Source organism: Microcebus murinus, chromosome 8 (genome assembly GCF_040939455.1).
Source record: "Microcebus murinus isolate Inina chromosome 8, M.murinus_Inina_mat1.0, whole genome shotgun sequence".
NCBI lineage: Eukaryota > Metazoa > Chordata > Mammalia > Primates > Cheirogaleidae > Microcebus > Microcebus murinus.
Genome location: NC_134111.1, coordinates 108,968,617 through 108,991,976, shown reverse-complemented (window position 1 = coordinate 108,991,976; position 23,360 = coordinate 108,968,617). Strand labels below are relative to the sequence as shown.

Genomic DNA, 23,360 nt, shown 5'->3' with positions numbered 1-23,360 from the left:
GAGTGTATGGGGCGTCTCTCTCTCTCTCGGGATGTGTCCCATGGGTGGGGTGGGGTGGCGTGGTTTGTGGGGCGCTGAAGAAATCAGTCCCCTCCATCTCCTCCCTCTGGAAAACCCCCGAGCCCTTGGAGAACTGCCGGCAACGCTACCGTGGGGGCCGGGACCCTCCTCTGTGTCCTCCTGTGGCCCAGTCCAAGGGGCCTGGGCCTGGCCGGGGCTGCATTGGACCCCGACCACCCTGGCGTGTGGACTCGCTAACAATCGGCGATTAGATATTGGATTCCAGCGTCATTGAGGTCATTTCACTAATGAGTGCACCGGAAAGAGTTTCCTAATCCATCTGTGAGGGTGGCAACTGAAAGAGAATTTGAAAGCTGACAGAATAGGCGAGGAAAGGCATAGGAGATTTCCACACCCAGTAGGGAAGCCTTTCCCGAAATGGAAGAAAGAAAGGAGCAAACAGAGACACACCGGTAGCCCGCCCGGATCAGAGTCTGCCCCTGAGAGAAAGCACCCTGACCAGGTTCACCCGTGGGTGGGTGGCGAGCTAGCGGCATTCAGAAGAGCGAGGCCCGCAGTCTGTGCAGAAGACACCTGCACTCGGGTGTGTGTGGCGGCACAATTCCCAAGCAGCTCCAGATGTTAAACCAAGGAGAAGCCAGGGAGTTCCCAACGCCCCAGGTGTCCTCAGCCCACGACTGGCTGCTGTGGGAATGCGAAGCCCGGCTCCTTGTCTCAGAGCGGGGCAACCAGGAGGTGTGATGTCCACCCCGGGGTTCCTAGGAGGATCAGGCTGAAGCTGGGACTTGGCCTGAAAGTGTCCCCTCGCATGGCCACCCCCTTCCCCTTCCTGCTCCTCTACTCCTGGTGCCCCTCCATCCAGGGGCCAGACCTTAAAGAGTCACCCGCAAGAGAATCCTGGTCCCAAAGGAGCCTTCTGGGGGACCCGTGCTGAGAGAGGTTGTGGGCATGGCCCGCTGGGGCTCTGCCCGACCCAGGGCTGAGAGATGCAACCTCCCAGCTCTGGGTCCCTGCAGGAAGTGTTGGCAAGCACAGGGCCAGTCCTCCAAAGGCCCAGGTGCAGGGAGCCCAGGCCAAGCAGCCCGTGGAAGAAGCCACATGCTGTGCCACCCCGGGGAACACGACTGCAGGCCACGGCCCTTCCCGCCTCCTCCTCCTCCTCCTCCTCCTCCTCCTCCTCCTCCTCCCACCCTGCCCCCGCCCCCACCCCCACATGGCGCAGGGCCCAGAGACACCTCAGACACTTGCTACCCAAAGTGCAAAGGGCATCAGTTGCTCCTCCAAACCCCCCCCCCAGCCCAGCAGACCGCGTTGTCCAGCCAGCCCCCGGGCCTCCCTGGGGTGCCCAGCACAAAAGTGCAGACACCCACCGGACCCTCAATCTCAGTTTTCGGATGTTTTTGCCACTCTAAGGACCCGCAGGCCAGCTGGGCCTTCTGGCAGGACAGAGAGCCCCGGAATCCGACGTGGAGAGCTGGGTGTACGTCCCCATGAGGAGCCGGTCCCCACCTCCGCGGCTCCCCCCTTGCGGGGAGTGGCAGCCGCGGGGCCTCAGAGAAGACACCAGGCTGGGCCCCCGCGGCACAGCGGGAGCACGTCCCCCGCAGGCCACTTAGCGAGGGCGGCAGGCGGACGGTTGGGTTGCGCGAGACGCTGCGGCCACCCTGCTACCGGGTTCCTGGGAGGGCGTCCTGGAAGCAGCGTCCACACCAAGCCCTTGGAAGGCCCAGGCGACGGAGGAGCCCCGTCAGGCAGGGGCCGAGGACGGTGACAGGTGACAGGTGACAGGCCGGGCGGGAAGGAGTCAGTCAGGCAGGGGCCGAGGAGGAGACGGGCTGGGTAAGGGTTAGGGTTAGAGTCAGGGCACAAGTCACAATCGCAAAGACCTGGAAGTGACCCGAGTGCCCATCGACCCACGAGTGCGTCAATAAAATGTGGCGCGTGGACACCACGGAGTGCTATTCGGCTGTGAGGAACAGCGGTGAGAGGGCACCTCTCGTGGTTCTCCTGGCCAGAGCTGGAACCCGTTCCAGTAAGCCAGGTATCCCAAGAATGGACACACGAGCACCACGTGCTCGCGCTCACCGGCAAATGGGTACGAACCGATGGACACCTAAGTGGACACAGAGGAATCACCTTCATCGGGTGGGTGTCGGGCGGGCGTGGGGAGGGGATGGGCATACACATCCCTTAGGAACGGGGTGGGTGCGCACCCACTGGGGGATGGGCGCACTTGAAGCTCTGACCCGAGGGGGGAGGCGGGGAGAGGGCGATGTACCCGACCTTAACATTGGTGCCCCCACAATACGCTGGAACAACATGAGAGGTAAATGAATAAGAACACAGGGGGTAGGGGGGCACGGGCAACACATGTCACCTTAATACTTGGACTCCCATCATCTGCTTGAAAAGAGAGAGAAAAGAAAATGCAATACTAGAGATAAGAGACACTTTTTAAAAATAATGAATCCGAAGAGAAAAGTCAAAGGAGGCCTGTGGAGCAGGTCTGGGTGTGACTCCGGATCCCCCAACATCAGGTGCCACCACCAAAGATTCCTGCGTGTAGCCCATAGAACCCCAAAAGCAACGGGACGAGTTCTGGTCACATACTCCCTCAAAATGACATCCTGGCCTTCTTCTGCAACTCCCTCCCCTCTCAGACTCTCAAGGTTTCCTCCAGCGTGTCGGTTCCCACAGAGCAGACCTTTGGTCTGAGACCTGACAGTCCAGAAGCCACGCATGCTGCCGCGTGGCGGCGGTGTCGCGGCTCGGGACAAGAGGAGGCCCCACAGTGCGGGCTGGGGCGCCAGGCACCGCGGCGGGCGCTGAGGGTGGGGGTCACCCCCACCCGGGGCCGCCCCCGCACTCCCAGAAACGCGACAGAACCAGAGGCAAAAAAAAAAAAAAGAAGAAGAAGAAGAAGCCTACGGCACCCGGTATTCCCCGGCGGTCTCCCATCCAAGTTCTAACCAGGCCCGACCCTGCTTAGCTTCCGAGATCGGGCGCGTTCGGGGTGGTGTGGCCGTGGACGGCGGAGGGCGCCCCTGCCCCGCTCAAGAAGCGGAGCCTCTCTGCGCTTCCCCGCCGCCTCCTCCCGCCCCAGGCCCCGCGCCGGCGCTGACCCGCGCCGGGCCGGGCCTGTTGAGTTCGCCGGCCGGGTCCGGCGGGCTCCCAGGGACGGGGGTGACAGGCGGGGCGGGCAGGGAGCGGCGGGCCGGGGTTGGGGGCTGTCTCTCTATACACACACACTCACACTCAGTCTCTCACTCACACTCACACAAGATGCGCCTCCACGGCTGGACCCGCCAAGGTGGAGACCTTCCAGCCCCCCTCCTCTCCTCGCCTGGCCTCCTTCACCTCCCCGCCCCCACCCCCAGCGCCGCTGACTGCGCACGGGCGGGCGGGGCGCTCGCCCTTTGACCCCAGCCAGGGGCCGCCCTCCCCCACAACCCCTTTCAGCTGCTCCCCCCACCCTGTGGCCGGGCGGCCGCCTGTTCCCCCGGGCCAGGGCTGGGGCACAGCGCACGGGGGAGGGGAGCGAGTGTATGGGGCGTCTCTCTCTCTCTCTCTCTCTCTCTCTCGGGATGTGTCCCATGGGTGGGGTGGGGTGGCGTGGTTTGTGGGGCGCTGAAGAAATCAGTCCCCTCCATCTCCTCCCTCTGGAAAACCCCCGAGCCCTTGGAGAACTGCCGGCAACGCTACCGTGGGGGCCGGGACCCTCCTCTGTGTCCTCCTGTGGCCCAGTCCAAGGGGCCTGGGCCTGGCCGGGGCTGCATTGGACCCCAACCACCCTGGCGTGTGGACTCGCTAACAATCGGCGATTAGATATTGGATTCCAGCGTCATTGAGGTCATTTCACTAATGAGTGCACCGGAAAGAGTTTCCTAATCCATCTGTGAGGGTGGCAACTGAAAGAGAATTTGAAAGCTGACAGAATAGGCGAGGAAAGGCATAGGAGATTTCCACACCCAGTAGGGAAGCCTTTCCCGAAATGGAAGAAAGAAAGGAGCAAACAGAGACACACCGGTAGCCCGCCCGGATCAGAGTCTGCCCCTGAGAGAAAGCACCCTGACCAGGTTCACCCGTGGGTGGGTGGCGAGCTAGCGGCATTCAGAAGAGCGAGGCCCGCAGTCTGTGCAGAAGACACCTGCACTCGGGTGTGTGTGGCGGCACAATTCCCAAGCAGCTCCAGATGTTAAACCAAGGAGAAGCCAGGGAGTTCCCAACGCCCCAGGTGTCCTCAGCCCACGACTGGCTGCTGTGGGAATGCGAAGCCCGGCTCCTTGTCTCAGAGCGGGGCAACCAGGAGGTGTGATGTCCACCCCGGGGTTCCTAGGAGGATCAGGCTGAAGCTGGGACTTGGCCTGAAAGTGTCCCCTCGCATGGCCACCCCCTTCCCCTTCCTGCTCCTCTACTCCTGGTGCCCCTCCATCCAGGGGCCAGACCTTAAAGAGTCACCCGCAAGAGAATCCTGGTCCCAAAGGAGCCTTCTGGGGGACCCGTGCTGAGAGAGGTTGTGGGCATGGCCCGCTGGGGCTCTGCCCGACCCAGGGCTGAGAGATGCAACCTCCCAGCTCTGGGTCCCTGCAGGAAGTGTTGGCAAGCACAGGGCCAGTCCTCCAAAGGCCCAGGTGCAGGGAGCCCAGGCCAAGCAGCCCGTGGAAGAAGCCACATGCTGTGCCACCCCGGGGAACACGACTGCAGGCCACGGCCCTTCCCGCCTCCTCCTCCTCCTCCTCCTCCTCCTCCTCCTCCTCCTCCTCCTCCTCCCACCCTGCCCCCGCCCCCGCCCCCACATGGCGCAGGGCCCAGAGACACCTCAGACACTTGCTACCCAAAGTGCAAAGGGCATCAGTTGCTCCTCCAAACCCCCCCCCCCAGCCCAGCAGACCGCGTTGTCCAGCCAGCCCCCGGGCCTCCCTGGGGTGCCCAGCACAAAAGTGCAGACACCCACCGGACCCTCAATCTCAGTTTTCGGATGTTTTTGCCACTCTAAGGACCCGCAGGCCAGCTGGGCCTTCTGGCAGGACAGAGAGCCCCGGAATCCGACGTGGAGAGCTGGGTGTACGTCCCCATGAGGAGCCGGTCCCCACCTCCGCGGCTCCCCCCTTGCGGGGAGTGGCAGCCGCGGGGCCTCAGAGAAGACACCAGGCTGGGCCCCCGCGGCACAGCGGGAGCACGTCCCCCGCAGGCCACTTAGCGAGGGCGGCAGGCGGACGGTTGGGTTGCGCGAGACGCTGCGGCCACCCTGCTACCGGGTTCCTGGGAGGGCGTCCTGGAAGCAGCGTCCACACCAAGCCCTTGGAAGGCCCAGGCGACGGAGGAGCCCCGTCAGGCAGGGGCCGAGGACGGTGACAGGTGACAGGTGACAGGCCGGGCGGGAAGGAGTCAGTCAGGCAGGGGCCGAGGAGGAGACGGGCTGGGTAAGGGTTAGGGTTAGAGTCAGGGCACAAGTCACAATCGCAAAGACCTGGAAGTGACCCGAGTGCCCATCGACCCACGAGTGCGTCAATAAAATGTGGCGCGTGGACACCACGGAGTGCTATTCGGCTGTGAGGAACAGCGGTGAGAGGGCACCTCTCGTGGTTCTCCTGGCCAGAGCTGGAACCCGTTCCAGTAAGCCAGGTATCCCAAGAATGGACACACGAGCACCACGTGCTCGCGCTCACCGGCAAATGGGTACGAACCGATGGACACCTAAGTGGACACAGAGGAATCACCTTCATCGGGTGGGTGTCGGGCGGGCGTGGGGAGGGGATGGGCATACACATCCCTTAGGAACGGGGTGGGTGCGCACCCACTGGGGGATGGGCGCACTTGAAGCTCTGACCCGAGGGGGGAGGCGGGGAGAGGGCGATGTACCCGACCTTAACATTGGTGCCCCCACAATACGCTGGAACAACATGAGAGGTAAATGAATAAGAACACAGGGGGTAGGGGGGCACGGGCAACACATGTCACCTTAATACTTGGACTCCCATCATCTGCTTGAAAAGAGAGAGAAAAGAAAATGCAATACTAGAGATAAGAGACACTTTTTAAAAATAATGAATCCGAAGAGAAAAGTCAAAGGAGGCCTGTGGAGCAGGTCTGGGTGTGACTCCGGATCCCCCAACATCAGGTGCCACCACCAAAGATTCCTGCGTGTAGCCCATAGAACCCCAAAAGCAACGGGACGAGTTCTGGTCACATACTCCCTCAAAATGACATCCTGGCCTTCTTCTGCAACTCCCTCCCCTCTCAGACTCTCAAGGTTTCCTCCAGCGTGTCGGTTCCCACAGAGCAGACCTTTGGTCTGAGACCTGACAGTCCAGAAGCCACGCATGCTGCCGCGTGGCGGCGGTGTCGCGGCTCGGGACAAGAGGAGGCCCCACAGTGCGGGCTGGGGCGCCAGGCACCGCGGCGGGCGCTGAGGGTGGGGGTCACCCCCACCCGGGGCCGCCCCCGCACTCCCAGAAACGCGACAGAACCAGAGGCAAAAAAAAAAAAAAGAAGAAGAAGAAGAAGCCTACGGCACCCGGTATTCCCCGGCGGTCTCCCATCCAAGTTCTAACCAGGCCCGACCCTGCTTAGCTTCCGAGATCGGGCGCGTTCGGGGTGGTGTGGCCGTGGACGGCGGAGGGCGCCCCTGCCCCGCTCAAGAAGCGGAGCCTCTCTGCGCTTCCCCGCCGCCTCCTCCCGCCCCAGGCCCCGCGCCGGCGCTGACCCGCGCCGGGCCGGGCCTGTTGAGTTCGCCGGCCGGGTCCGGCGGGCTCCCAGGGACGGGGGTGACAGGCGGGGCGGGCAGGGAGCGGCGGGCCGGGGTTGGGGGCTGTCTCTCTATACACACACACTCACACTCAGTCTCTCACTCACACTCACACAAGATGCGCCTCCACGGCTGGACCCGCCAAGGTGGAGACCTTCCAGCCCCCCTCCTCTCCTCGCCTGGCCTCCTTCACCTCCCCGCCCCCACCCCCAGCGCCGCTGACTGCGCACGGGCGGGCGGGGCGCTCGCCCTTTGACCCCAGCCAGGGGCCGCCCTCCCCCACAACCCCTTTCAGCTGCTCCCCCCACCCTGTGGCCGGGCGGCCGCCTGTTCCCCCGGGCCAGGGCTGGGGCACAGCGCACGGGGGAGGGGAGCGAGTGTATGGGGCGTCTCTCTCTCTCTCGGGATGTGTCCCATGGGTGGGGTGGGGTGGCGTGGTTTGTGGGGCGCTGAAGAAATCAGTCCCCTCCATCTCCTCCCTCTGGAAAACCCCCGAGCCCTTGGAGAACTGCCGGCAACGCTACCGTGGGGGCCGGGACCCTCCTCTGTGTCCTCCTGTGGCCCAGTCCAAGGGGCCTGGGCCTGGCCGGGGCTGCATTGGACCCCGACCACCCTGGCGTGTGGACTCGCTAACAATCGGCGATTAGATATTGGATTCCAGCGTCATTGAGGTCATTTCACTAATGAGTGCACCGGAAAGAGTTTCCTAATCCATCTGTGAGGGTGGCAACTGAAAGAGAATTTGAAAGCTGACAGAATAGGCGAGGAAAGGCATAGGAGATTTCCACACCCAGTAGGGAAGCCTTTCCCGAAATGGAAGAAAGAAAGGAGCAAACAGAGACACACCGGTAGCCCGCCCGGATCAGAGTCTGCCCCTGAGAGAAAGCACCCTGACCAGGTTCACCCGTGGGTGGGTGGCGAGCTAGCGGCATTCAGAAGAGCGAGGCCCGCAGTCTGTGCAGAAGACACCTGCACTCGGGTGTGTGTGGCGGCACAATTCCCAAGCAGCTCCAGATGTTAAACCAAGGAGAAGCCAGGGAGTTCCCAACGCCCCAGGTGTCCTCAGCCCACGACTGGCTGCTGTGGGAATGCGAAGCCCGGCTCCTTGTCTCAGAGCGGGGCAACCAGGAGGTGTGATGTCCACCCCGGGGTTCCTAGGAGGATCAGGCTGAAGCTGGGACTTGGCCTGAAAGTGTCCCCTCGCATGGCCACCCCCTTCCCCTTCCTGCTCCTCTACTCCTGGTGCCCCTCCATCCAGGGGCCAGACCTTAAAGAGTCACCCGCAAGAGAATCCTGGTCCCAAAGGAGCCTTCTGGGGGACCCGTGCTGAGAGAGGTTGTGGGCATGGCCCGCTGGGGCTCTGCCCGACCCAGGGCTGAGAGATGCAACCTCCCAGCTCTGGGTCCCTGCAGGAAGTGTTGGCAAGCACAGGGCCAGTCCTCCAAAGGCCCAGGTGCAGGGAGCCCAGGCCAAGCAGCCCGTGGAAGAAGCCACATGCTGTGCCACCCCGGGGAACACGACTGCAGGCCACGGCCCTTCCCGCCTCCTCCTCCTCCTCCTCCTCCTCCTCCTCCTCCTCCTCCTCCTCCTCCCACCCTGCCCCCGCCCCCGCCCCCACATGGCGCAGGGCCCAGAGACACCTCAGACACTTGCTACCCAAAGTGCAAAGGGCATCAGTTGCTCCTCCAAACCCCCCCCCCCAGCCCAGCAGACCGCGTTGTCCAGCCAGCCCCCGGGCCTCCCTGGGGTGCCCAGCACAAAAGTGCAGACACCCACCGGACCCTCAATCTCAGTTTTCGGATGTTTTTGCCACTCTAAGGACCCGCAGGCCAGCTGGGCCTTCTGGCAGGACAGAGAGCCCCGGAATCCGACGTGGAGAGCTGGGTGTACGTCCCCATGAGGAGCCGGTCCCCACCTCCGCGGCTCCCCCCTTGCGGGGAGTGGCAGCCGCGGGGCCTCAGAGAAGACACCAGGCTGGGCCCCCGCGGCACAGCGGGAGCACGTCCCCCGCAGGCCACTTAGCGAGGGCGGCAGGCGGACGGTTGGGTTGCGCGAGACGCTGCGGCCACCCTGCTACCGGGTTCCTGGGAGGGCGTCCTGGAAGCAGCGTCCACACCAAGCCCTTGGAAGGCCCAGGCGACGGAGGAGCCCCGTCAGGCAGGGGCCGAGGACGGTGACAGGTGACAGGTGACAGGCCGGGCGGGAAGGAGTCAGTCAGGCAGGGGCCGAGGAGGAGACGGGCTGGGTAAGGGTTAGGGTTAGAGTCAGGGCACAAGTCACAATCGCAAAGACCTGGAAGTGACCCGAGTGCCCATCGACCCACGAGTGCGTCAATAAAATGTGGCGCGTGGACACCACGGAGTGCTATTCGGCTGTGAGGAACAGCGGTGAGAGGGCACCTCTCGTGGTTCTCCTGGCCAGAGCTGGAACCCGTTCCAGTAAGCCAGGTATCCCAAGAATGGACACACGAGCACCACGTGCTCGCGCTCACCGGCAAATGGGTACGAACCGATGGACACCTAAGTGGACACAGAGGAATCACCTTCATCGGGTGGGTGTCGGGCGGGCGTGGGGAGGGGATGGGCATACACATCCCTTAGGAACGGGGTGGGTGCGCACCCACTGGGGGATGGGCGCACTTGAAGCTCTGACCCGAGGGGGGAGGCGGGGAGAGGGCGATGTACCCGACCTTAACATTGGTGCCCCCACAATACGCTGGAACAACATGAGAGGTAAATGAATAAGAACACAGGGGGTAGGGGGGCACGGGCAACACATGTCACCTTAATACTTGGACTCCCATCATCTGCTTGAAAAGAGAGAGAAAAGAAAATGCAATACTAGAGATAAGAGACACTTTTTAAAAATAATGAATCCGAAGAGAAAAGTCAAAGGAGGCCTGTGGAGCAGGTCTGGGTGTGACTCCGGATCCCCCAACATCAGGTGCCACCACCAAAGATTCCTGCGTGTAGCCCATAGAACCCCAAAAGCAACGGGACGAGTTCTGGTCACATACTCCCTCAAAATGACATCCTGGCCTTCTTCTGCAACTCCCTCCCCTCTCAGACTCTCAAGGTTTCCTCCAGCGTGTCGGTTCCCACAGAGCAGACCTTTGGTCTGAGACCTGACAGTCCAGAAGCCACGCATGCTGCCGCGTGGCGGCGGTGTCGCGGCTCGGGACAAGAGGAGGCCCCACAGTGCGGGCTGGGGCGCCAGGCACCGCGGCGGGCGCTGAGGGTGGGGGTCACCCCCACCCGGGGCCGCCCCCGCACTCCCAGAAACGCGACAGAACCAGAGGCAAAAAAAAAAAAAAGAAGAAGAAGAAGAAGCCTACGGCACCCGGTATTCCCCGGCGGTCTCCCATCCAAGTTCTAACCAGGCCCGACCCTGCTTAGCTTCCGAGATCGGGCGCGTTCGGGGTGGTGTGGCCGTGGACGGCGGAGGGCGCCCCTGCCCCGCTCAAGAAGCGGAGCCTCTCTGCGCTTCCCCGCCGCCTCCTCCCGCCCCAGGCCCCGCGCCGGCGCTGACCCGCGCCGGGCCGGGCCTGTTGAGTTCGCCGGCCGGGTCCGGCGGGCTCCCAGGGACGGGGGTGACAGGCGGGGCGGGCAGGGAGCGGCGGGCCGGGGTTGGGGGCTGTCTCTCTATACACACACACTCACACTCAGTCTCTCACTCACACTCACACAAGATGCGCCTCCACGGCTGGACCCGCCAAGGTGGAGACCTTCCAGCCCCCCTCCTCTCCTCGCCTGGCCTCCTTCACCTCCCCGCCCCCACCCCCAGCGCCGCTGACTGCGCACGGGCGGGCGGGGCGCTCGCCCTTTGACCCCAGCCAGGGGCCGCCCTCCCCCACAACCCCTTTCAGCTGCTCCCCCCACCCTGTGGCCGGGCGGCCGCCTGTTCCCCCGGGCCAGGGCTGGGGCACAGCGCACGGGGGAGGGGAGCGAGTGTATGGGGCGTCTCTCTCTCTCTCGGGATGTGTCCCATGGGTGGGGTGGGGTGGCGTGGTTTGTGGGGCGCTGAAGAAATCAGTCCCCTCCATCTCCTCCCTCTGGAAAACCCCCGAGCCCTTGGAGAACTGCCGGCAACGCTACCGTGGGGGCCGGGACCCTCCTCTGTGTCCTCCTGTGGCCCAGTCCAAGGGGCCTGGGCCTGGCCGGGGCTGCATTGGACCCCGACCACCCTGGCGTGTGGACTCGCTAACAATCGGCGATTAGATATTGGATTCCAGCGTCATTGAGGTCATTTCACTAATGAGTGCACCGGAAAGAGTTTCCTAATCCATCTGTGAGGGTGGCAACTGAAAGAGAATTTGAAAGCTGACAGAATAGGCGAGGAAAGGCATAGGAGATTTCCACACCCAGTAGGGAAGCCTTTCCCGAAATGGAAGAAAGAAAGGAGCAAACAGAGACACACCGGTAGCCCGCCCGGATCAGAGTCTGCCCCTGAGAGAAAGCACCCTGACCAGGTTCACCCGTGGGTGGGTGGCGAGCTAGCGGCATTCAGAAGAGCGAGGCCCGCAGTCTGTGCAGAAGACACCTGCACTCGGGTGTGTGTGGCGGCACAATTCCCAAGCAGCTCCAGATGTTAAACCAAGGAGAAGCCAGGGAGTTCCCAACGCCCCAGGTGTCCTCAGCCCACGACTGGCTGCTGTGGGAATGCGAAGCCCGGCTCCTTGTCTCAGAGCGGGGCAACCAGGAGGTGTGATGTCCACCCCGGGGTTCCTAGGAGGATCAGGCTGAAGCTGGGACTTGGCCTGAAAGTGTCCCCTCGCATGGCCACCCCCTTCCCCTTCCTGCTCCTCTACTCCTGGTGCCCCTCCATCCAGGGGCCAGACCTTAAAGAGTCACCCGCAAGAGAATCCTGGTCCCAAAGGAGCCTTCTGGGGGACCCGTGCTGAGAGAGGTTGTGGGCATGGCCCGCTGGGGCTCTGCCCGACCCAGGGCTGAGAGATGCAACCTCCCAGCTCTGGGTCCCTGCAGGAAGTGTTGGCAAGCACAGGGCCAGTCCTCCAAAGGCCCAGGTGCAGGGAGCCCAGGCCAAGCAGCCCGTGGAAGAAGCCACATGCTGTGCCACCCCGGGGAACACGACTGCAGGCCACGGCCCTTCCCGCCTCCTCCTCCTCCTCCTCCTCCTCCTCCTCCTCCCACCCTGCCCCCGCCCCCGCCCCCACATGGCGCAGGGCCCAGAGACACCTCAGACACTTGCTACCCAAAGTGCAAAGGGCATCAGTTGCTCCTCCAAACCCCCCCCCCAGCCCAGCAGACCGCGTTGTCCAGCCAGCCCCCGGGCCTCCCTGGGGTGCCCAGCACAAAAGTGCAGACACCCACCGGACCCTCAATCTCAGTTTTCGGATGTTTTTGCCACTCTAAGGACCCGCAGGCCAGCTGGGCCTTCTGGCAGGACAGAGAGCCCCGGAATCCGACGTGGAGAGCTGGGTGTACGTCCCCATGAGGAGCCGGTCCCCACCTCCGCGGCTCCCCCCTTGCGGGGAGTGGCAGCCGCGGGGCCTCAGAGAAGACACCAGGCTGGGCCCCCGCGGCACAGCGGGAGCACGTCCCCCGCAGGCCACTTAGCGAGGGCGGCAGGCGGACGGTTGGGTTGCGCGAGACGCTGCGGCCACCCTGCTACCGGGTTCCTGGGAGGGCGTCCTGGAAGCAGCGTCCACACCAAGCCCTTGGAAGGCCCAGGCGACGGAGGAGCCCCGTCAGGCAGGGGCCGAGGACGGTGACAGGTGACAGGTGACAGGCCGGGCGGGAAGGAGTCAGTCAGGCAGGGGCCGAGGAGGAGACGGGCTGGGTAAGGGTTAGGGTTAGAGTCAGGGCACAAGTCACAATCGCAAAGACCTGGAAGTGACCCGAGTGCCCATCGACCCACGAGTGCGTCAATAAAATGTGGCGCGTGGACACCACGGAGTGCTATTCGGCTGTGAGGAACAGCGGTGAGAGGGCACCTCTCGTGGTTCTCCTGGCCAGAGCTGGAACCCGTTCCAGTAAGCCAGGTATCCCAAGAATGGACACACGAGCACCACGTGCTCGCGCTCACCGGCAAATGGGTACGAACCGATGGACACCTAAGTGGACACAGAGGAATCACCTTCATCGGGTGGGTGTCGGGCGGGCGTGGGGAGGGGATGGGCATACACATCCCTTAGGAACGGGGTGGGTGCGCACCCACTGGGGGATGGGCGCACTTGAAGCTCTGACCCGAGGGGGGAGGCGGGGAGAGGGCGATGTACCCGACCTTAACATTGGTGCCCCCACAATACGCTGGAACAACATGAGAGGTAAATGAATAAGAACACAGGGGGTAGGGGGGCACGGGCAACACATGTCACCTTAATACTTGGACTCCCATCATCTGCTTGAAAAGAGAGAGAAAAGAAAATGCAATACTAGAGATAAGAGACACTTTTTAAAAATAATGAATCCGAAGAGAAAAGTCAAAGGAGGCCTGTGGAGCAGGTCTGGGTGTGACTCCGGATCCCCCAACATCAGGTGCCACCACCAAAGATTCCTGCGTGTAGCCCATAGAACCCCAAAAGCAACGGGACGAGTTCTGGTCACATACTCCCTCAAAATGACATCCTGGCCTTCTTCTGCAACTCCCTCCCCTCTCAGACTCTCAAGGTTTCCTCCAGCGTGTCGGTTCCCACAGAGCAGACCTTTGGTCTGAGACCTGACAGTCCAGAAGCCACGCATGCTGCCGCGTGGCGGCGGTGTCGCGGCTCGGGACAAGAGGAGGCCCCACAGTGCGGGCTGGGGCGCCAGGCACCGCGGCGGGCGCTGAGGGTGGGGGTCACCCCCACCCGGGGCCGCCCCCGCACTCCCAGAAACGCGACAGAACCAGAGGCAAAAAAAAAAAAAAGAAGAAGAAGAAGAAGCCTACGGCACCCGGTATTCCCCGGCGGTCTCCCATCCAAGTTCTAACCAGGCCCGACCCTGCTTAGCTTCCGAGATCGGGCGCGTTCGGGGTGGTGTGGCCGTGGACGGCGGAGGGCGCCCCTGCCCCGCTCAAGAAGCGGAGCCTCTCTGCGCTTCCCCGCCGCCTCCTCCCGCCCCAGGCCCCGCGCCGGCGCTGACCCGCGCCGGGCCGGGCCTGTTGAGTTCGCCGGCCGGGTCCGGCGGGCTCCCAGGGACGGGGGTGACAGGCGGGGCGGGCAGGGAGCGGCGGGCCGGGGTTGGGGGCTGTCTCTCTATACACACACACTCACACTCAGTCTCTCACTCACACTCACACAAGATGCGCCTCCACGGCTGGACCCGCCAAGGTGGAGACCTTCCAGCCCCCCTCCTCTCCTCGCCTGGCCTCCTTCACCTCCCCGCCCCCACCCCCAGCGCCGCTGACTGCGCACGGGCGGGCGGGGCGCTCGCCCTTTGACCCCAGCCAGGGGCCGCCCTCCCCCACAACCCCTTTCAGCTGCTCCCCCCACCCTGTGGCCGGGCGGCCGCCTGTTCCCCCGGGCCAGGGCTGGGGCACAGCGCACGGGGGAGGGGAGCGAGTGTATGGGGCGTCTCTCTCTCTCTCGGGATGTGTCCCATGGGTGGGGTGGGGTGGCGTGGTTTGTGGGGCGCTGAAGAAATCAGTCCCCTCCATCTCCTCCCTCTGGAAAACCCCCGAGCCCTTGGAGAACTGCCGGCAACGCTACCGTGGGGGCCGGGACCCTCCTCTGTGTCCTCCTGTGGCCCAGTCCAAGGGGCCTGGGCCTGGCCGGGGCTGCATTGGACCCCGACCACCCTGGCGTGTGGACTCGCTAACAATCGGCGATTAGATATTGGATTCCAGCGTCATTGAGGTCATTTCACTAATGAGTGCACCGGAAAGAGTTTCCTAATCCATCTGTGAGGGTGGCAACTGAAAGAGAATTTGAAAGCTGACAGAATAGGCGAGGAAAGGCATAGGAGATTTCCACACCCAGTAGGGAAGCCTTTCCCGAAATGGAAGAAAGAAAGGAGCAAACAGAGACACACCGGTAGCCCGCCCGGATCAGAGTCTGCCCCTGAGAGAAAGCACCCTGACCAGGTTCACCCGTGGGTGGGTGGCGAGCTAGCGGCATTCAGAAGAGCGAGGCCCGCAGTCTGTGCAGAAGACACCTGCACTCGGGTGTGTGTGGCGGCACAATTCCCAAGCAGCTCCAGATGTTAAACCAAGGAGAAGCCAGGGAGTTCCCAACGCCCCAGGTGTCCTCAGCCCACGACTGGCTGCTGTGGGAATGCGAAGCCCGGCTCCTTGTCTCAGAGCGGGGCAACCAGGAGGTGTGATGTCCACCCCGGGGTTCCTAGGAGGATCAGGCTGAAGCTGGGACTTGGCCTGAAAGTGTCCCCTCGCATGGCCACCCCCTTCCCCTTCCTGCTCCTCTACTCCTGGTGCCCCTCCATCCAGGGGCCAGACCTTAAAGAGTCACCCGCAAGAGAATCCTGGTCCCAAAGGAGCCTTCTGGGGGACCCGTGCTGAGAGAGGTTGTGGGCATGGCCCGCTGGGGCTCTGCCCGACCCAGGGCTGAGAGATGCAACCTCCCAGCTCTGGGTCCCTGCAGGAAGTGTTGGCAAGCACAGGGCCAGTCCTCCAAAGGCCCAGGTGCAGGGAGCCCAGGCCAAGCAGCCCGTGGAAGAAGCCACATGCTGTGCCACCCCGGGGAACACGACTGCAGGCCACGGCCCTTCCCGCCTCCTCCTCCTCCTCCTCCTCCTCCTCCTCCTCCTCCTCCTCCTCCTCCCACCCTGCCCCCGCCCCCGCCCCCACATGGCGCAGGGCCCAGAGACACCTCAGACACTTGCTACCCAAAGTGCAAAGGGCATCAGTTGCTCCTCCAAACCCCCCCCCCCAGCCCAGCAGACCGCGTTGTCCAGCCAGCCCCCGGGCCTCCCTGGGGTGCCCAGCACAAAAGTGCAGACACCCACCGGACCCTCAATCTCAGTTTTCGGATGTTTTTGCCACTCTAAGGACCCGCAGGCCAGCTGGGCCTTCTGGCAGGACAGAGAGCCCCGGAATCCGACGTGGAGAGCTGGGTGTACGTCCCCATGAGGAGCCGGTCCCCACCTCCGCGGCTCCCCCCTTGCGGGGAGTGGCAGCCGCGGGGCCTCAGAGAAGACACCAGGCTGGGCCCCCGCGGCACAGCGGGAGCACGTCCCCCGCAGGCCACTTAGCGAGGGCGGCAGGCGGACGGTTGGGTTGCGCGAGACGCTGCGGCCACCCTGCTACCGGGTTCCTGGGAGGGCGTCCTGGAAGCAGCGTCCACACCAAGCCCTTGGAAGGCCCAGGCGACGGAGGAGCCCCGTCAGGCAGGGGCCGAGGACGGTGACAGGTGACAGGTGACAGGCCGGGCGGGAAGGAGTCAGTCAGGCAGGGGCCGAGGAGGAGACGGGCTGGGTAAGGGTTAGGGTTAGAGTCAGGGCACAAGTCACAATCGCAAAGACCTGGAAGTGACCCGAGTGCCCATCGACCCACGAGTGCGTCAATAAAATGTGGCGCGTGGACACCACGGAGTGCTATTCGGCTGTGAGGAACAGCGGTGAGAGGGCACCTCTCGTGGTTCTCCTGGCCAGAGCTGGAACCCGTTCCAGTAAGCCAGGTATCCCAAGAATGGACACACGAGCACCACGTGCTCGCGCTCACCGGCAAATGGGTACGAACCGATGGACACCTAAGTGGACACAGAGGAATCACCTTCATCGGGTGGGTGTCGGGCGGGCGTGGGGAGGGGATGGGCATACACATCCCTTAGGAACGGGGTGGGTGCGCACCCACTGGGGGATGGGCGCACTTGAAGCTCTGACCCGAGGGGGGAGGCGGGGAGAGGGCGATGTACCCGACCTTAACATTGGTGCCCCCACAATACGCTGGAACAACATGAGAGGTAAATGAATAAGAACACAGGGGGTAGGGGGGCACGGGCAACACATGTCACCTTAATACTTGGACTCCCATCATCTGCTTGAAAAGAGAGAGAAAAGAAAATGCAATACTAGAGATAAGAGACACTTTTTAAAAATAATGAATCCGAAGAGAAAAGTCAAAGGAGGCCTGTGGAGCAGGTCTGGGTGTGACTCCGGATCCCCCAACATCAGGTGCCACCACCAAAGATTCCTGCGTGTAGCCCATAGAACCCCAAAAGCAACGGGACGAGTTCTGGTCACATACTCCCTCAAAATGACATCCTGGCCTTCTTCTGCAACTCCCTCCCCTCTCAGACTCTCAAGGTTTCCTCCAGCGTGTCGGTTCCCACAGAGCAGACCTTTGGTCTGAGACCTGACAGTCCAGAAGCCACGCATGCTGCCGCGTGGCGGCGGTGTCGCGGCTCGGGACAAGAGGAGGCCCCACAGTGCGGGCTGGGGCGCCAGGCACCGCGGCGGGCGCTGAGGGTGGGGGTCACCCCCACCCGGGGCCGCCCCCGCACTCCCAGAAACGCGACAGAACCAGAGGCAAAAAAAAAAAAAAGAAGAAGAAGAAGAAGCCTACGGCACCCGGTATTCCCCGGCGGTCTCCCATCCAAGTTCTAACCAGGCCCGACCCTGCTTAGCTTCCGAGATCGGGCGCGTTCGGGGTGGTGTGGCCGTGGACGGCGGAGGGCGCCCCTGCCCCGCTCAAGAAGCGGAGCCTCTCTGCGCTTCCCCGCCGCCTCCTCCCGCCCCAGGCCCCGCGCCGGCGCTGACCCGCGCCGGGCCGGGCCTGTTGAGTTCGCCGGCCGGGTCCGGCGGGCTCCCAGGGACGGGGGTGACAGGCGGGGCGGGCAGGGAGCGGCGGGCCGGGGTTGGGGGCTGTCTCTCTATACACACACACTCACACTCAGTCTCTCACTCACACTCACACAAGATGCGCCTCCACGGCTGGACCCGCCAAGGTGGAGACCTTCCAGCCCCCCTCCTCTCCTCGCCTGGCCTCCTTCACCTCCCCGCCCCCACCCCCAGCGCCGCTGACTGCGCACGGGCGGGCGGGGCGCTCGCCCTTTGACCCCAGCCAGGGGCCGCCCTCCCCCACAACCCCTTTCAGCTGCTCCCCCCACCCTGTGGCCGGGCGGCCGCCTGTTCCCCCGGGCCAGGGCTGGGGCACAGCGCACGGGGGAGGGGAGCGAGTGTATGGGGCGTCTCTCTCTCTCTCGGGATGTGTCCCATGGGTGGGGTGGGGTGGCGTGGTTTGTGGGGCGCTGAAGAAATCAGTCCCCTCCATCTCCTCCCTCTGGAAAACCCCCGAGCCCTTGGAGAACTGCCGGCAACGCTACCGTGGGGGCCGGGACCCTCCTCTGTGTCCTCCTGTGGCCCAGTCCAAGGGGCCTGGGCCTGGCCGGGGCTGCATTGGACCCCGACCACCCTGGCGTGTGGACTCGCTAACAATCGGCGATTAGATATTGGATTCCAGCGTCATTGAGGTCATTTCACTAATGAGTGCACCGGAAAGAGTTTCCTAATCCATCTGTGAGGGTGGCAACTGAAAGAGAATTTGAAAGCTGACAGAATAGGCGAGGAAAGGCATAGGAGATTTCCACACCCAGTAGGGAAGCCTTTCCCGAAATGGAAGAAAGAAAGGAGCAAACAGAGACACACCGGTAGCCCGCCCGGATCAGAGTCTGCCCCTGAGAGAAAGCACCCTGACCAGGTTCACCCGTGGGTGGGTGGCGAGCTAGCGGCATTCAGAAGAGCGAGGCCCGCAGTCTGTGCAGAAGACACCTGCACTCGGGTGTGTGTGGCGGCACAATTCCCAAGCAGCTCCAGATGTTAAACCAAGGAGAAGCCAGGGAGTTCCCAACGCCCCAGGTGTCCTCAGCCCACGACTGGCTGCTGTGGGAATGCGAAGCCCGGCTCCTTGTCTCAGAGCGGGGCAACCAGGAGGTGTGATGTCCACCCCGGGGTTCCTAGGAGGATCAGGCTGAAGCTGGGACTTGGCCTGAAAGTGTCCCCTCGCATGGCCACCCCCTTCCCCTTCCTGCTCCTCTACTCCTGGTGCCCCTCCATCCAGGGGCCAGACCTTAAAGAGTCACCCGCAAGAGAATCCTGGTCCCAAAGGAGCCTTCTGGGGGACCCGTGCTGAGAGAGGTTGTGGGCATGGCCCGCTGGGGCTCTGCCCGACCCAGGGCTGAGAGATGCAACCTCCCAGCTCTGGGTCCCTGCAGGAAGTGTTGGCAAGCACAGGGCCAGTCCTCCAAAGGCCCAGGTGCAGGGAGCCCAGGCCAAGCAGCCCGTGGAAGAAGCCACATGCTGTGCCACCCCGGGGAACACGACTGCAGGCCACGGCCCTTCCCGCCTCCTCCTCCTCCTCCTCCTCCTCCTCCTCCTCCCACCCTGCCCCCGCCCCCGCCCCCACATGGCGCAGGGCCCAGAGACACCTCAGACACTTGCTACCCAAAGTGCAAAGGGCATCAGTTGCTCCTCCAAACCCCCCCCCCCAGCCCAGCAGACCGCGTTGTCCAGCCAGCCCCCGGGCCTCCCTGGGGTGCCCAGCACAAAAGTGCAGACACCCACCGGACCCTCAATCTCAGTTTTCGGATGTTTTTGCCACTCTAAGGACCCGCAGGCCAGCTGGGCCTTCTGGCAGGACAGAGAGCCCCGGAATCCGACGTGGAGAGCTGGGTGTACGTCCCCATGAGGAGCCGGTCCCCACCTCCGCGGCTCCCCCCTTGCGGGGAGTGGCAGCCGCGGGGCCTCAGAGAAGACACCAGGCTGGGCCCCCGCGGCACAGCGGGAGCACGTCCCCCGCAGGCCACTTAGCGAGGGCGGCAGGCGGACGGTTGGGTTGCGCGAGACGCTGCGGCCACCCTGCTACCGGGTTCCTGGGAGGGCGTCCTGGAAGCAGCGTCCACACCAAGCCCTTGGAAGGCCCAGGCGACGGAGGAGCCCCGTCAGGCAGGGGCCGAGGACGGTGACAGGTGACAGGTGACAGGCCGGGCGGGAAGGAGTCAGTCAGGCAGGGGCCGAGGAGGAGACGGGCTGGGTAAGGGTTAGGGTTAGAGTCAGGGCACAAGTCACAATCGCAAAGACCTGGAAGTGACCCGAGTGCCCATCGACCCACGAGTGCGTCAATAAAATGTGGCGCGTGGACACCACGGAGTGCTATTCGGCTGTGAGGAACAGCGGTGAGAGGGCACCTCTCGTGGTTCTCCTGGCCAGAGCTGGAACCCGTTCCAGTAAGCCAGGTATCCCAAGAATGGACACACGAGCACCACGTGCTCGCGCTCACCGGCAAATGGGTACGAACCGATGGACACCTAAGTGGACACAGAGGAATCACCTTCATCGGGTGGGTGTCGGGCGGGCGTGGGGAGGGGATGGGCATACACATCCCTTAGGAACGGGGTGGGTGCGCACCCACTGGGGGATGGGCGCACTTGAAGCTCTGACCCGAGGGGGGAGGCGGGGAGAGGGCGATGTACCCGACCTTAACATTGGTGCCCCCACAATACGCTGGAACAACATGAGAGGTAAATGAATAAGAACACAGGGGGTAGGGGGGCACGGGCAACACATGTCACCTTAATACTTGGACTCCCATCATCTGCTTGAAAAGCCATCATCTGCTTGAAAAGAGAGAGAAAAAGAAAATGCAATACTAAGGATAAGAGACACTTTTTAAAATAATGATTCCGAAGAGAAGTCAAAAGGAGGCTGTGGAGCAGGTCTGGGTGTGACTCCGGGATCCCCCAACATCAGGTGCCACCACCAAAGATTCCTGCGTGTAGCCCATAGAACCCCAAAGGCACGGGGACGAGTTCTGGTCACATACTCCCTCAAAATGACATCCTGGCCTTCTTCTGCAACTCCCTCCCCCTCAGACTCTCAAGGTTTCCTCCAGCGTGTCCGGTTCCCACAGAGCAGACCTTTGGTCTGAGACCTGACAGTCCCAGAAGCCACGCATGCGGGCCGCGGGCGGCGGTGTCGCGGCTCGGGACAGAGGAGGCCCCACAGTGCGGGCTGGGGCCCTGGCACCGCGGCGCGGGGCGTGAGGGTGGGGGTCCCCCACCCCCGGGCCGCCCCCGCACTCCCAGAAACCGACAGGAACCAGAGGCCAAAAAAAAAAAAAAAGAAGAGGACAGAAGCCTAACGGCACCCGGTATTCCCCGGCGGTCTCCCATCCCAAGTTCTAACCAGGCCCGACCCTGCTTAGCTTCCGAGATCGGGGCCGTTCGGGGTGGTGTGGCCGTGGACGGCGGAGGGCGCCCCGGCCCCGCTCACGAAGCGGAGCCTCTCTGCGGCTTCCCCCGCCGCCTCCTCCGCCCCAGGCCCCGCGCCGGCGCTGGACCCGCGCGGGCCGGGCCTGTGAGTTCGCCGGCCGGGTCCGGCGGGCTCCCAGGGACGGGGGGGGGCAGGCGGGGGGCCGGACCGGGCGGCGCCGGGTTGGGGGCTGTCTTCTCCTATACACACACTCTCACACTCAGTCTCTCACTCACACTCACACCAGATGCGCCTCCACGGCTGGACCCGCCAAGGTGGGAGACCTTCCAGCCCCCCTCCTCTCCACGCCTGTCCCCTTCACCTCCCGCCCCCACCCCAGCGCCGCTGACCTGCGCACGGGCGGGCGGGCGCCTGCCCTTAGGACCCCAGCCAGGGGCCGCCCTCCCCCACAACCCCTTTCAGCTGCTCCCCCCACCCTGGGGCCGGCGCGGCGCCTGTTCCCCCGGGCCTGGGCTGGGGCACAGCGCACGGGGGAGGGGAGCGCGTGTATGGGGCGTCTCTCTCTCTCTCTCTCGGGATGTGTCCCATGGGTGGGGTGGGGAGGCGTGGTTTGTGGGGGCCTGAAGAAATCAGTTCCCCTCCATCTCCTCCCCCTGGGAAAACCCCCGAGCCCTTGGAGAACTGCCGGCACCGCTACCGTGGGGGCCGGGACCCTCCTCTGTGTCCTCCTGTGGCCCAGTCCAAGGGGCCTGGGCCTGGCCGGGGCTGCATTGGACCCCGTCCACCCCTGGCGTGTGGCTCGCCTAACCCTTCGGCGATTAGATATTGGATTCCAGCGTCATTGAGGTCTTACACTAATGAGTGCACCGGAAAGAGTTTCCCTATCCATCTTTGAGGGTGGCAAACAGAAAAGAGAATTTGAAAGTGACAGAATAGGCGAGGAAAGGCATAGGAGATTTCCACACCCAGTAGGAAGCCCTTTCCCGAAAATGGAGAAAGAAAGGAGCAAACAGAGCCACCCCGGTAGCCCGCCCGGATCAGAGTCTGCCCCTGAGAGAAAGCACCCTGACCAGGTTCACCCGTGGGTGGGTGGCGAGCTAGCGGCATTCAGAAGAGCGGAGGCCCGCTGTCTGTGCAGAAGACACCTGCCACTCGGGTGTGTGTGGCGGCCACAATTCCCAAGCAGCTCCAGATGTTAACCAAGGAGACAGCCAAGGGAGTTCCCAACCGCCCAGGTGTCCTCAGCCCCACGACTGGCTGCGGTGGGAATGGCAGCCCGGCTCCTTGTCCTAGCGGGGGGCAACCAGGAGGTGTGATGTCCACCCCGGGGTTCCTAGGAGGATCAGGGCTGAAGCTGGGACTTGGCCTGAAAGTGTCCCCTCGCATGGCCACCCCCTTCCCCTTCCTGCTCCCTCTACTCTGGTGCCCCTCCATCCAGGGGCCAGACCTTAAAGAGCACCCGCAGAGAATCCTGGTCCCAAAGGAGCCTTCTGGGGGACCCGTGCTGAGAGGTTGTGGGCATGGCCCGCTGGGGCTCTGCCCCGACCCAGGCTGAGAGATGCAACCTCCCCAGCTCTGGGTCCCTGCAGGAAGTGTTGGGCAAGCACAGGGCCAGTCCTCCCAAGGCCCAGGTGCAGGGAGCCCAGGCCAAGCAGCCCGTGGAAGAAGCCACATGCTGTGCCACCCCGGGAACACGACTGCAGGCCACGGCCCTTCCCGCCTCCCCTCCTCCCTCCTCCTCCTCCTCCTCCTCCTCCTCCCACTCCCCCCCGCCCCCCGCCCCCACAATGGGCGCAGGGCCCAGAGACACCTCAGACACTGTGCTACCCCAAAGTGCAAAGGGCATCAGTTGCTCCTCCAAACCCCCCCCCCCAGCCCAGCAGACCGCGTTTGTCCAGCCAGCCCCCGGGCCTCCCTGGGGTGCCAGCACAAAAGTGGCAGACACCCACCGGACCCTCAATCTCAGTTTTCCGGATGTTTTTTGCCACTCTAAGGACCCGCAGGCCAGCTGGGCCTTCTGGCAGGACAGAGAGCCCCGGAATCCGACGTGGAGAGCTGGGTGTACGTCCCCATGAGGGAGCCGGTCCCCACCGCCGGCTCCCCCCTTGCGGGGAGTGGCAGCCGCGGGGCCTCAGAGAAGACACCAGGCTGGGCCCCCGCGGCACAGCGGGGAGCACGTCCCCCGCAGGCCACTTAGCGAGGCGGCAGGCGGACGGGTTGGGTTGCGCCGAGGACCGCTGCGGCCACCCTGCTACCGGGTTCCTGGAGGGCCGTCCTGGAAGCAGCGTCCACACCAAGCCCTTGGAAGGCCCAGGCGACGGAGGAGCCCCGTCAGGCAGGGGCCGAGGACGGTGACAGGTGACAGGTGACAGGCCGGGCGGGGAAGGAGTCAGTCAGGCAGGGGCCGGAGGAGCGGGGCTGGGTAGGGTTAGGGTATAGTCAGGGCAAAGTCACCAATCGCCAAAGACCTGGCAGTGCCCCGAGTGCCC

At 63.8% G+C, this 23,360-nt stretch overlaps 5 pseudogenes; all 5 read right to left on the bottom strand.

The window, feature by feature from the left end:
• Window positions 1–2,942: 2,942 nt before the first annotated feature.
• On the bottom strand, window positions 2,943–3,051 carry LOC142872726 (uncharacterized; annotated as a pseudogene).
• A 3,475-nt stretch (window positions 3,052–6,526) lies between these two features.
• LOC142872725 (uncharacterized) lies at window positions 6,527–6,635 on the bottom strand (annotated as a pseudogene).
• Window positions 6,636–10,096: 3,461 nt separating this feature from the next.
• On the bottom strand, window positions 10,097–10,205 carry LOC142872724 (uncharacterized; annotated as a pseudogene).
• A 3,445-nt stretch (window positions 10,206–13,650) lies between these two features.
• Window positions 13,651–13,759, bottom strand: LOC142872722 (uncharacterized; annotated as a pseudogene).
• A 3,461-nt stretch (window positions 13,760–17,220) lies between these two features.
• On the bottom strand, window positions 17,221–17,329 carry LOC142872721 (uncharacterized; annotated as a pseudogene).
• Between the last annotated feature and the right edge of the window lie 6,031 nt (window positions 17,330–23,360).